General features: G+C 38.1%; 1 pseudogene; it reads left to right on the top strand.

Annotated features, from left to right (window-relative positions):
* The window catches only part of LOC102812976, a 42554-nt pseudogene that overhangs the window by 888 nt on the left and 27065 nt on the right, over positions 1-14601 (top strand).

Here is a 14601-nt window from a genome sequence, read left to right as displayed (position 1 = left end):
TATAAGTCAGAACCAACTCCATGGCAAAACCACCACCACCACCACCAAAGAAATATTCCAAGATATGTCCACTGTAGAGATGATCATGTAATACTTATATTAGTAACATAAGTAATAAAAGTATTCTCTTATGTAGAAATATGTACACCCACTCCTAATAAATTCCATAAATCAGGTCATTATAAGGTAAATTAGTGTTATGTGAAAATGTAAAGTAAAGTAATAACAACAACAACATTTTTTCCTTTTTAGGTCATCTCTGTGTTTGATTTTTAAATTACTATTTATGAAATGTCATCATAAAAATAATAAGCTAAGATTTATCATTATATGGAATACACTTATGGATTATTGCTTTGTGAAGACAGCTGCTGAGAGGAGACAAACCTGGATAAAGTCAGGCTGTGTGGCTGGAGGCCCCATAGCTTAACCACTTTGCCTTTCTCTTGTACAGCTGCCAATAATGGCTTTTCTCCCACCCTAGCAAGCCCTGTGTTCATAATACTGGAGCCTCCTCTGCACTCAGGCCTGGCAAGTCATGGAGACTCTGAGCTTCTTTAGGGCACAGGGATCCCGGCCTTTTACCAAGCGCCATGGAGGCAGAAACTTCAGACTGAATTTGACTCACATTGGGAGGCCATTGAACTCACATGCCTTTCTTCCAAACACTCTCTCCAATGCCTCTTCCTTTCTTCCCTTCAGTTTTAAGCTGCAGGATCTCAGGTAGCACAAGACCAGGAAACCCAGAACAGGGAGCCCACTGGTTCAACGTCAGGAGGCCATGGCTACAGATGCAGCCTAGGTTGCCTGCCTCTGGAGGTAGCACTCCTGCCAGCAGGAGGGAATAGAGAGTGTGGGCCTGTGGGGCTCAAATGCCTAGAGGTCATCCAGAGACGGTCCTTCTTGAGGGAGGGACACTCTGTAGCCATTGCTGCAATGCCAGTTGCATCATTAAATAGAAAAATAAGATAGTAGATTTTTTACTATGGTTATAAATATGAAATGTTGAATAATGAGATTGTTGATAAATGAGGAGCTGTTAAATTGTTAGTGTAATTGCATTCTTTCTGACTCATAGTGACCCTAGGAGTTTCTGAGGAGTGGCTAGTGGTTTTCAAACAGCAGCCCACCTTTTTAGTTAGTAGTCCGGTACTTACCCTACAGCACCACACCATGTACATTTAGAACACAAGACCATTTTTATAAGGAATAAAGGGCAGTTATACTAATTCCACATTAGAAGAGAGTCAAAGTCTCTAAATGAGTTCCTCACATGTAGGTATTATCAAGCTCTCTTCAGGGATCCCCATAGGAACAGGGCCTCAGGAAACAGGAGTAAATAAAGTTGATACTCTAGCTGCTCCCATTGCTTTGAGGGATAACCTATCCATTGCTGGCTCTAGAGTCATATGTCGTCTAACAGCAACCATAAAACTCTGGCAAGCTAATTTGCTCACTTGCAAATAAGTGCATAATCTTAGGCTTTTTATAGTTCTCAACATTTTTATTATGTGATTGTTTCTTAACACTATACTATTAAATAGTGTGCTTTTTTGGAAAGGAATGTGATGATATAATTAATATTATGATACATTTTAAAGGATCAAGACTTAAAAGAATTACCAAGCATCAGAAATTTATTTAGACATATTATTCAAACAAATCAAAAGCTAAATATTTAATCCTATTCCTAAACATCTTTCAAAAATGTTTGGAAGATAAGAACTATTTATAAAGCATTAGACCAGTGGTTCTCATCAGGTGGTGATTTTTCCCCCAAAGAATATTTGATATTATTAGAATACATTCATGATTTTCACAACAGAAGAATGTTACCAGAATCTACTACACAACATACAACCTCCCAAAACCTTAAGTATCTGGCCCAAAATTATGTTCATTATGTCTATGTTGAGAAACCTTGAAAAATATATGTGTTTGTATGTGTACTGTATTTAGATCTGAAATAGAGAGATGTTTCCGCTTTCTCAATGATAAAAATCAATCTCATATAAAATATTTTAAAATACACCTCTATCTCTATAGCTATGTAACTTTTTTTTTAAGTTTTTATTGTGAATTGAATGAAATTTTACAGGGCAGATCATCAGTTTTACATTCAACAAATCATATACTTTATTTCATTATAATTATTATAACCTCCATGTACTGTCAGTTAACAGTATTTCTCTCTATTCACTTTAGCTCTTTTTTTTTTTTTTTTAATGCTCAGGCATATATAATAATTTACACCACCAAAGGACACACTGCAAGTCTGCCTCCTGGCCACCAGCTCTCAGTCCCTCTCTATCTATGAATCTAGAGTCATTAGCTGCGCCCTCTCTCCATGTCATCATCTCTGCCTCCATCTCTGGTGTCCTTGCTTCTCTGAATAAGTTCCTGCATTCTGCTTGTGATATTCTCCCGTAGGTCCTAGGGTCCTCTGTTTCTGGACTAAAGATTAACTACTGCCCCATTTTTGCCAGAAAACTTCTACCTATACAATGTGACTGTTGCAATTAGTCATGATAACAATGACTCACTATTGAATCTTATCCCTATCTCTTTTTTACCACACCCATCTAGACAAGATGAAAACTATTCAGTGGGGACTCTATCTTCCCTCCCCTGACTCTAAAAGTAAAGTCCCTCTTGAAACCTTGTAAGCCAGTCACTTCATACCTTTATTGCCCCTCATTTTAGGTAGCCAATGTCTAAGTTGTCCATCCCTATCTTCCCTGTATACAGAGGAGATAGCATTGATAACTTGATGTGAAGACTCCTTTCCTCTCTAATGGTATTTTGAGCTACAACCTCCATGAATGTAGGTCAAGTTCATCAAATTGTGGCAATTTACCCTCGTTTCCATTATCAAAAATTGTATTCTTTTTTATCTTCCTCTAGTCGAGTTCTGATTGTCAAGCCATCGAGGCTAGGTCAAATGAGTAATATCTGCAAGTTTGGGTGTTCTTGTGCATTTCCCCTCATTTCATATCAGCTGGATGCTTCACTCTAAGCTCTAGCCCTCTGTGGCTATGTCCTTGTCCATGGGCTCAGGTGACCCCAGGTCTCACCACACTTTGAACCAACCAGCCCTTCCTCTTCTCTCTCTCATCTCCAGGTCAACAGGAGTCTATGGAACCTAGTTGAACTCAGCCCATGTCTTCATTGCTGCCTTTCCCTGTCTTTCACTCACTAGTAGACCAATGTGGTGGTCAACAAGCTTACATGCCTGTTCATGTGTTCCGTTTGGGTTTCAGTCTTAGAGGGGGATATATCACCTGCTTAGAAAAGAGTAATACATTATAACCAAACCCATAATCAAAACAAGAGCAAACAAAAAGCTCAGATTGTAACTAAAGTTAGACATATTATAGGAGCATAATCACTTTTAAATTATTGATGTGGTATGTAGCGAAGTATGTATGTACAAAGAAGACATTTATTGTGTATGAGAAATGGTTGGATCAATGTGAACATTTAAATATATCTTTATATAATTTATCTTCTATTTCATATCCAATGCCAATATGATTCTGTGGAAACAGCAGTCCTATATATTTAGTTAATATTATAGCAACCTGTGGAATCCTGATGTGGTGCTGCAGGATAAGCACTTGACCACAAGGTTGGTTTGAACCACAACGTCGGCAGTTCAACCTCACTAGCTGCTCCTCAGAAATGCTATACAGGGTCACTGTGAGTCAAACATACTCTGTGGCATTAGACAACAACAACATAGCTACCTATAAGTCCTGCTGTGTTACTGTGGACTAACGTGCTGGACTGCAAAATCAATTTGAACAGCAACGTAGGCAGTTCAAGCTCGCCAATCACTACTTAAAAATCCTATAAAAGGTCACTATGTGTCAGAATCGACTCAATGGCACTTATGAAAAACATAGTAAGCTGTCACCACAATTCTAGCATGCTAAAATTTGTATACTTTACTTTTCAAAATGTAGGGGTATCTGATTACTATGTATGACAACATAACTTTAAACATTTATGACTTTACAAATGATAGTAATAAAATTATATAAATGACCAGAGTCTGTACCAACATAAAATGTGTGTATGTATAAAGGGCTTCAAAAAGTTTGTGGTATGGTGACCACGTTGGTCACCGATAAGGGGAATTGAAGGAAAAACAACAATGATTATGAGCTAAATCTTACCACATTCAATAGACTCCTGTGAACCCATGTGGAGACCTGGTTGGCCATCTGTGTGGCAAGACCTGGGAACCCCAGGGCCCAGAGTCAGTGACATAGCCACAGAGGACTATAGTGGAGAGTGGAGTGTGCAGCTGATAAGAAGTGAGGTCATATGCACAAGAACACCCACACTTGCAGATAATACCCACTTGACCTGGCTTCAATGGCTGAATGATCAGAACTCAACTAAAAGAAGATATAAGAGGGAAAAAAGAGTAATCTGATACAATTTCATGAACTTGACCTACACCTATGGATGCAGTAGCTCAAAAAAGCGAACACATCTTTACAGCGAGGATCATTCCCACCTATCAATACACAGGGTAGACAGGGATGGGCAACTGGGACATTGGCTATCCAAAATGGTGGGGGGGGGAGGGGCTACAAAAGCAAGAAGTGACTGTATTACAAGCTGTCAAGAAGGAGACTAGATCCAGAGGGCATGGAGGAAGGTAGAATCTCCACTGAGTAGTAACCAATCTGTCTAGGCGGGGCTGATGAAAGGAGATGGGGATAGGACTCTTGTGGTATAATAGCAATTAATTGTTATCAGGACTCACTGTGAGGGTTGGAAATGTAAAGGTAGACATTTTGTAGCAAAAGGATGGGAGTGGTTGACTTTACAGTCCAGGAGTAGAGGTCCCAGGGACCATCAAGGGAGAAGAGCAGAGTGCAGGACCCTACCCAGAGAAACAGTGATGTCAGAGATGGAGGCAGAGATGATGATCTGGAGAGATGGAGTGGCTGGGGAGAGGGAAAGGGTCTGTGTGCTGATGACCGAGGGGTAGGCTTGTGGGGTATACCCTTTTTGTTGTTTGATGATGCGTGGAGGGGATTGTAATCATGGCAATGAAACAATATATGATAGGATGAATGTAAAGCTAATGTTCTCCCATGTAAACTATCATATAATCCACAATAAAACATTTTTTTTAAAAGTTTGTGGTAAACTTCCATCATCTTTTAATTTCATTTCCACACTAACTTTTTGAAGCCCCCTCGTATATACATAACCAGCCAATATAAAGTGGGCATTTGTGTCATTGTTTCCTATAACATTTGCCAAAATTTATTTAGTTGCTGTTCCCTGTAATACTATATAGTTCATAAGTACAGAGTACAATTATCTTCATTTATATAATTGAGTATTAGTAGGATCCATCCACATAACAATCATTTTTGTTAAGGAGAAGATTAATCTTGTTTATAAGACAGTAAGAGATAATTCAATATCTGATTTAGTTCCATGGTTTAATTGCATGGTAACTGAACTTGACTGACCAGTTTGAATAATAAAATGGTTTGTAAATAAATTCAGTAATTAATTAATTCCTCTTCTGTGAACTTAGATAACTAAAAGGATAGTTTAGTTATCAGACTCTGTAGAAGAACAGTGAAGTAATGAGAATAATCACAATTAAGAAAAAGCATTCACATTTAACTAAGTTAGACAAGTATTTCATCATGAATCAAAATACTTCATTTTACTCATAATCTCTCATTTCATGGTGTGGTGCTGTAAGATAAGCAAGGGACTGTAAACCACAAGGTGTTGTTGTTGTTGTTAGGTGCCATCAATTTGGTACTGACTCATAGCACAGCAGAATGAAATACTGCCCAGTCCTGAGCCAGCCTCACTACTGTTGCCACACTTGAGTCCATCTATGCTGCCACTTGGTCAATCCATCTTGTTGGGGGTTTTCCTCTTTTTCTCTGACCCTCCACGTTACCAAACATGATATCCTTCTCCAGTGACTGGTCCCTCTTGACAATATGTCCGAAGTATGAGAGATGAAGTTTGGCCATCTTGACCTCCAAGGAGCACTCTGGCTGCACTTCTTCCAAAACAGATCTATTAGTTCTTTTGGCAGTCCACGGCACTTTCAGTATTCTCCTTCAACACTGTAACACAAAAGCATCAATTCTTCTACGGTCTTCCTTATTCACTGCCCAGCTTTCGCATGCACATGAAGTTATTGAAAATACCAAGGCTTGGGTCAGGTGCACCTTAGTACTCAAGTTGACATCTTTGCTCTTCAACACTTTAAAAAGGTCTTGTGCAGCAGATTTGCCTAATGCAATACATCGTTTGATTTCTTTTTCTTTTTGCATCCATTTTGGTCTTTATTGTCTTTTTTTTTAATGTTTTATTGTAAATTATGTGACCGTTTACATGGGAGAACATTAGTTTTATATTCATCCTATAGTATATAATTTCATTGCTATGGTTACAATCCTCTGCACGCATCATCAACCATCCAAACAGTCTGTACTACAAGCATGCACCCCGGTCATCAGCACACAGCCCCTCTCCTTCTCTGTGTCTAAAGTCCCCAACAGCACCATCTCTCCACGTCATTGTCTCTGCCTCCATTTCAGGCATCACTGCTTCTCTGGGTAGAGTCCCGCTGTCCACTCTTCTCCCTTGATGGTCCAAGGAACCTCCACTCTTAGGCTGAAAAGTTAATCACTCCCTTCCTTGCTAAAAAAACGTCTACCTTTACAATTCCAACCCTCACAAGCAGTCCAGATAACAATTATTCACTATTGTATCACAAGAAATCCATATGGATTTCATTTCATCAGCCCCGCCTAGACAGATTGTATACTTCTCAGTGGAGATTCTACCTTCCTCCATGCCCTATGAATCTAGCTTCCCTCTTGAAAGCTTGTAAGCCAGTCACTTCTTGCCTTTGTAGCCCCTACATTTTGGGTAGCCAATGTCCAAATTGCCCATCCCTGTCTACTCTGTGTATGGAGGTGGTGGGAATGATCCTTGCTGTTAGGATTTGTTCCCTCTTTTGAGCTACTGCATCCATAGGTGTAGGCCAAGTACATCAAATAGTATCAGATTACACTTTTTTTTTCCCTCTTCTTTCTTCTTCTGGTTGAGCTCTGATCATCTCCTCATTGAAGCCAGGTTAAGTGGGTATTATCTGCAAGTGTGGGTGTTTTTGTGCATATCCCCCCTCTTCTTATCCACTGGACACTTCACTCTCCACTCTAGTCCTCTGTGGCTATGTCACTGATTCTGGGCCCAAGAGTCCCCAGGTCTTGCCACACTGCTGGCCCACCAGGTCTTCACCCAGGTTCACAGAAGTCTATTGAATGTTACAGGGCTTAGCTTGCCACTTCATTGCTGTTTTTCCCTCACTTCCCCTTATCGGTGATGAGCATAGTCACCAATCAGAGCGTGTATTTCCATTGAGTCTTAGTCTTGGAAGCGGGTTTGCACTGAGGGGACCCGACCACTTGCCTTGATATTTCCTGGGTAAGCAACTTGCTTGTTCTTGTAGTAACAGTCGGTCTCCCTCTACTGTTTGTATTTTTCCTGTAGATTTTTTTTTCAAGAAGTATCTTCTGTTCTTCTAGCAGCTCCATGTTGGTCTGCTTGTCCTTTCAAGTGGAAATTTCCCCTCTCTGAAGATCTGGATGTGGTTCAGGCTTCCACCTATAGTCTTATGTATTGCAGAGGCTCCACAGGAAGCCTCCTTCACTGGGCATGTTGTAGCCCCATTTTAGGTATTCTAATCAGTTATAGGCAGAAGACAGACTTACAAGTTTTCTATGGTGATGTTTCTGGCTGTTCCTATCTCTCCCCCTCCAGTGTGTATTTTATAATATAATGCAAGAAAAACCAAGATTCAAAAGACAGCCAAGCATCTTAACATTATTCCTCCCTTTTCTCCATTCCAACCATGGTTCAATCTCTGTATCCCAAAACCCTGTTGTTCCAAGGTTGTGCATACATCATTATTTACCTCTGTCCCACTTAGCCCATTCAAACCTGCCTAATTGTTCTCTCATCTGCTTTGTTCTTCCGTTCCCCTCTCCCTTCTTGTATATTGCCCCCCTCCTCAGCACCCAAACTTTCCTGTGTCTATTCCCTGCCCTGTGCTCCACCTTCGCCTCCCTCCCCCTCAATATCCCAGCAATCAGCAAAGAATCCCCCCACCCCCCTTCAGTATGGGTTCTTTTTCTTAGTCTTTTACAGTAGTGGTCCTATGCAGTATTTCTCTTTTTGTGACTGACTAATTTCACTCAACATAATGTCCTCAAAGTTCATCCATGTTATGTGGTATCATACAGCTTCCTTGTTGTTCTTCAAGGTAGCATAATATTCCATTGTGTGTATGTACCACAGTTTGTTTATCCATTCTTCAGTTGATGGGCATTTTTGCTGTATCCATCTTTTTGCTATTGTAAATAGTGCTGCTATGAACATTGATATGCATATATCTTCTTGTGTTGTGGCTCATTTTTCTTGTGGGTAAATGCCAAGTAGAGGAATTGCTGGATCATAAGATATTTCTATTTTCAACCTTCTGAGGAAGCGCCATATTGCTTTCCAGAGAGGTTGGGCCATTTTGCAGTCCCACCAGCATTGCAGGAGTATCTCGTTTGATTTCTTGACTGCTGCTTCTGTGAATGTTGATAGTTGATCCAAGAAGAATGAAGTTCCTGACAACTTCAAACTTTTTTTCCGTTGATAAGAATGTTGTTTACTGGTCCAGTGGTGAGGACTTTTGTTTTCTTGACATTGAGATGTAATCCATACTGAAGGCTGTGCTCTTTGATCGTCATCAGTAAATGTTTTAAGTCCTCTTCACTTTCAGCAAGCAAGGTTGTATCATCTGCAATTCTCAGGTTGTTAACCTGAACCACAGGTAAGCAGTTCAAATCCACCAGCAGCTCCTCAGAAACCCTAAACTGGGTTACTATGAGTCAGAACTGACTCAACGACATTTAATAACAACAACAACAGTTTACATCAGGAAAGATGAATAAATAAAAACTGATCATCTTAAAACAATAGAACTTTCATAGTAATAAGGAGCTTGATAAATCATTTGTTTATGCATTTTAGGGTTTTGAAATTAGGTTAAACACTTTAGGGTTTAAGTAACAGGATAGGGTTCACATAGGTAATTATAGAAAATGCAAAACTAGAATTAAAGTGTTCCAATATTATTATTTCTTGAAGACAACTCTACATCATGCCATCCTGCAGACACCTCCTCCATGTGCATTGCATGTACATGATTATTTTATAGTATCAGGCAATGACAATGTTGATTGGTGCCATCTTTTACTTTGTTTCTTAATAACTGATGTTTGAAAATCTTCAGGTTGTCCCAGTGCTTTCTGAGGAAATACTGCTGGGGCCAATTAACATCATGTTTAATACACCTTTTGTTTTCATTCTGACAGTACAACTTTGGAACATCAGGTTTGATAACTCAGTCAGTAAGAAACTATTGATTCATTTGTATAGGGGCTGTGATCACTAATCAACCTTTTATATATTTACTAGTTACCCTGATTATATGTTTGCCTTTTATAATGCTGAGCAACTTGGGACTAATTAATTGTGGGTCCTTGTGTGGCACTGTGGGATAATGCACTGGAGTACCACAAGGTTTGAATTGCAAAGCCAGTGGTTCAGATTCATCAGCTGCTCCTCAGAAACACTATACAGGTTGCTATGAGTCAGGACTGACTTGAAGGCACTAAACAACAACAAAGATTTACAAACTGGGAAGAAACTTTCATAAATCTTCAAAGTTAATAGGACAAAAGTAATAGTAGGTAAATTATATTAAATGAGCTTAATCTGGTGGCACAGCTATTAAAAGCTCTGTTGCTTAACAGAAAGTTAATGATTTGAACCCACCTGTGACTTTGCAAAAAAAAAAAAAAGACTCAGCAGTCTGTTGCCAATAAAGATCACAGTCTAGGAAGTCCTGTGGTGGTTCTATGCTGTCATATAGGGGTGTCATGATTTGGAATTAACTGCACAGCACACATCACACAACATCAACCTTTATCTGGGATGTATGGTTACTAATCTAATGATTGAAGATTCAAATCCACTCAGAAGATTCTGGGATGAAAGTCCTTGTGATCTCCTTATGAAAGATCATAGACATTGAAGTCGCTCTGTAGTACAATTTTGCTCTGCAGCACAGTGTTGCCGTGAGTCAAATTTCACTCAACTGCAACTGGATAACTTCTATCTGTCATCATGCTTTCAATGAAAATAAATGAGTCCTTCAAGATAAATACACTTATGCACATTAATATTTATTTTGATAAAAGATGAAGTTTTTCTTATAAATACCTTAAAAATATCCATTCATATTATCCCCATTGTTGTTAAGTGGTGTCAAGTTGGTTCTAAAATATAGTGACCCTATATATAGGGATTCTGAGGCTGTATTTATTTGCAGGAGCAGAAAGCTTCATCTTTCTCTCACAGAGCAGCTGGTGGGTTCAAACTGCTGACATTATAGTTTGTGATCTAATGCTTATGGTACAAAGCCACTGCACTCCCATATTTTTCACCCATCAACTAAATTGATCAGTTGGAATGATATTAATTTTCTAAAATTCGTTATCCTTTATATTCATTCTCTAAATATGAGAGTTGATAAAGGGTACTATTTTTTAAAAAGTAAAACTCACAGTTTATCCAATTCATTTGTATAGTGTCTGCTTCTGAGAAAACAAAGAAGACTGCCTTGCCATCAAAATAGAACTAGATGGAATTCACCTTTGAACAGTCTTTGATAATAGGATTACACTCTCTGTTGTTTTCCATTTATTCAGAGATTAAGAATCCATAAGATTTCATGAATTCCCAAGAAATAACTCATCCATTGAAAAGCATATTATTGCAATATGTTCCTTGTTTATTGACAAATCAAAACTAAGGTTATGTTCTTGTATTTGTTAAACTAATAGGACACTATTTTTCAAAATATTATTTCAACCATAGACCCCCATTCACATTTTCAAGTGTCAATATACATTTAATAAAATTCTAAAATATTCAGTATTATTCCTGCTAAAATAATGTATTAAAATTTTCACATAATTTCACTGACTGTATTTCATAGTAGCATTGCTTTCAAAGAAAAATATTGTTCAATTAAGAGTTTCCATCATCTCAACAAAGAAGAAAACAGTGAAAAGTTGAAAAATCATCAGAGGACATGAACAGACTTCACCAAAAAACATATGCAAGTGGCCAACAAATATGAAGAAACATTCACCATCACTGGTCACTAGAGAGAAGCAAATCAAAACAACAATAAGATATCATCTAACTCCAGTATTAATTAGCAAAGTAAAAAAAAAAGAAAAAGAAAAACCAGATAACAAAAATGCTAGTGAGGTGAGGGCGTGAAAAGACTGGAACACTCATACACCATACTGCTGGTTGTTGTTGTTGTTGTCAGGTGCCATTGAATCAGAACTGACTCATAGCAATCCCATGCACAGCAGAATGAAACAATGTCCAATCCTGGGCCAACCTCACTACCACTGCCACACTTGACGCCATCAATGATGCCACTCGTTGGGGGTCTTCCTCTTTTTCTCCCACCCTCCATCTTACCAAGCATGATATCCTTCTCCAGCGACTGTTCCCTCCTGACAATATGTCCAAAGTATGAGAGACTATAACCATTGTGGAAAACAGTATGACACTTTCTCAAAAAGTTGAAAATAGTATACCATATGACCTATTTAGTACATTTGATATATATCTATTTGGTATATGTTGTTGTTAAGTACCATCAAGTCAGTTCCAACTCATAATGACCCTGCATTTGTTTTCCAAGAAGCAGCTGGTGAGTTTGAACTACTGACCTTTGTGGTTCAAATCGACCTTGCAGTCCAGTGTCTTATCCCACAGCACCACGTATGCTAGAGAAATAAGGGTCACAGCACAAATATATGCAAACAAATATAGGTCACAGAAACTGACACTTCTTGTTGTTGGGTGCTGTCAAGTTGGTTCTGACTTACAGCGAACTTGGGCAAAAAAATGAAACAATACCCATATTTGTGCCAATCTTACAATTGTTAACTTGAGCCCCTTGCTGCTGCCATATGTCAATCCATCTCATTAGGGGTCTTCTTCTTTTTTGTTGACCCTTTACTTTATAAATCATGATGTCCATCTCCAGGGATTGATCCCTCCTGATAAAGTATGTGAGACAAAGCCTCACCATCCTTACTTCTCAAAAGTATTTTGCTGCACTTTTTTTCAGAGCAATTTTGTTTGTTTTTCTAACAGTCTACATTACAATCACTATTCTTTTCCAACACCTTAATTCAAATGCATCTATTCTTCAATAATCTTTCTTACTCATGACCAACTTTCACAAACACATGAGGCAGTTGAAAACGCCATGGCTTGGGTCATTCACGCCTTAGTCCTCAAATGGATATCCATGCTTTTTAAAGTTTTAAAGAGGTATTTTGCATCAAATTTACATAATGCAATACATAATTTGATTGCTTGACTGCTAGTTCCATGAGTGTTGACTGTGGATTCAAGCAAAATGGAAGTCTTTGACAACTTCTATCTTTTGTCCATTTATCATGACATTATTAATTGGTCCAGTTGTGAAGATTTTTGTTTTCTTTACATCAAGTAAAAGAAACCATATGCAATTCATACTGAAGTCTTTGACTTTGATCAGTAAGTATTTTAAGTTCTCTTCAATTCCAGCAACCAAGGTTTTATCATATGCATATTGTAGACTGTTCATGAGTATTCTGCCAGTACTGATGACTCATCTGATGCAGTTTCTCACATTATTTTCTCAGCATACAGATTGAATAAATACAGTGAAAGAATACGACCCTGGTGCACACCACTCCTGATTTTAAAACATCCAGTATCTCCTTTTTCTATTTGAACAATGAACTTTTGGCCAAAATTAAGTGTTCTGGATTATTCATTCTTTGAAATGTTATCCATAGCTGGTTATGGCTCACAGAGAAAAAAGCCTTTGCATAGCCATTAAAGCACAAGTAAATATTTCTCTGGTATTCAGTTTTTAGTCAAGATCCATCTGATATCAGCAATGATATGCCTCACTCCCTGTCCTTTTCTGAATCCAGTCTGAACTTTCAGCAGTTCTCTATCAATGTACTGTTGCAACTGTTTTTGACTTATTGTCAGCAAAATTGTATTTATATTACACATGAATAATATAGTTCAATGATGTATGCATTCCCATGGGTTCACAGCTCTTTGGAATGGGTGCAAATGTGGATCTTTTCTAATCAGTTGGCCAGCTAGCTGTCTTTCAAATTTCTTGGTATAGATAAGTGTGTTCCTCCAGTGCTGAAGGTTTGTTGAAATAGTTTAGTTTGTATTCCAAGACTTGCTTTTTTCTAATGCCTACAGTGCAACTTGGACTTCTTCCCTCAGTATCATGATTTCTTAACCATACATTACCTCTTGAAATGATTGAACCTTAATCATTACCTTTTTGGCATAGTAACTCTGTATTCTTTCCATCTGCTTTTGATGCTTTATTTATCATTCAATATTTTTCCCATAGAATCATTCAATAATGTAACTTGAGGCTTGAATTTTTCTTTAGTTCTTTCTTTTTGAGAAATGCTGAGCGTGTTTTTCCCTTTAGGTTTTCTAACTCAAGGTCTTTGAACATTATATTATAATACTTGACTTTTTCTTCTCTAGATGCTTTGAGATTTTCCCTTTAGTTCATTTACTTCATTTCTTCCAGTCCCTTTAGCTTATTAAACTCAAAAGCAATTTTCAGAGTCTCTTCTGACATCCATTTGGGCCTTTTCATCTTTTTCTGTCTTTTAAATGAGCTTTTGCTTTGTTTGATCAACAAATGTATCAGCATAAGGACAAAGGTGCACCTAAAGCCAGATTTGGTATTTTGAATAGCCTCATATGCATGATGTACATTGGTTCTTGGCTGCAATAAGAGAATACCAGAAAGATGTTTACCTGTGCTTTATTGACTACACAAAGGCTTTCAATTGTGTGGATCATGACAAGCTATGGAAACATTGCAAAGTATGAGTATTCCAAAACAATTAATTGTGCTCATGAGGAATCTGTACCTGGACCAAGAGGCAGTTGTTCGAACAGAACATGGGAACACTGAATGGTTTAAAATTAAGGCTTGTATTCTTTCACCATATTTATTCAACCTGTATGTTGAGCAAATAATCTGAGAACCTAGGTTATATGAAGAAAAATGTGACATCAGGATTGGAGGAAGACTCATTAACAACCTGCGAGATGCAGATGATACAAATTTGCTTGCTCAAAGTGAAAACAATTTAAAATACTTACTGATGAAGATAAAAGAGCACAGCCATCAGTATGGATTGCATCTAAATGTAAAGAAAACAAAATCCTCACAGCTGGACCAATAAACCACAGTCTTATCAAAGGAGAAAAGATTGCAGTTGTCAAGCATTCTTCTTGGATCAACTATCAACACTCATGGAAGCAGCAGTCAAGAAATCAAATGAATTATTGTATTAGGCAAATCAGCTGCACAAGACCTTTTTAAAGTGTTGAAGAGCAAAGATGTCAGCT

The sequence above is a fragment of the Chrysochloris asiatica genome, unplaced genomic scaffold (assembly GCF_000296735.1).
Source record: "Chrysochloris asiatica unplaced genomic scaffold, ChrAsi1.0 scaffold00017, whole genome shotgun sequence".
Classification (NCBI taxonomy): domain Eukaryota; kingdom Metazoa; phylum Chordata; class Mammalia; order Afrosoricida; family Chrysochloridae; genus Chrysochloris; species Chrysochloris asiatica.
Note: the sequence above shows the minus strand (reverse complement) of the source record. Positions and strands in the feature narration are given on the sequence as shown.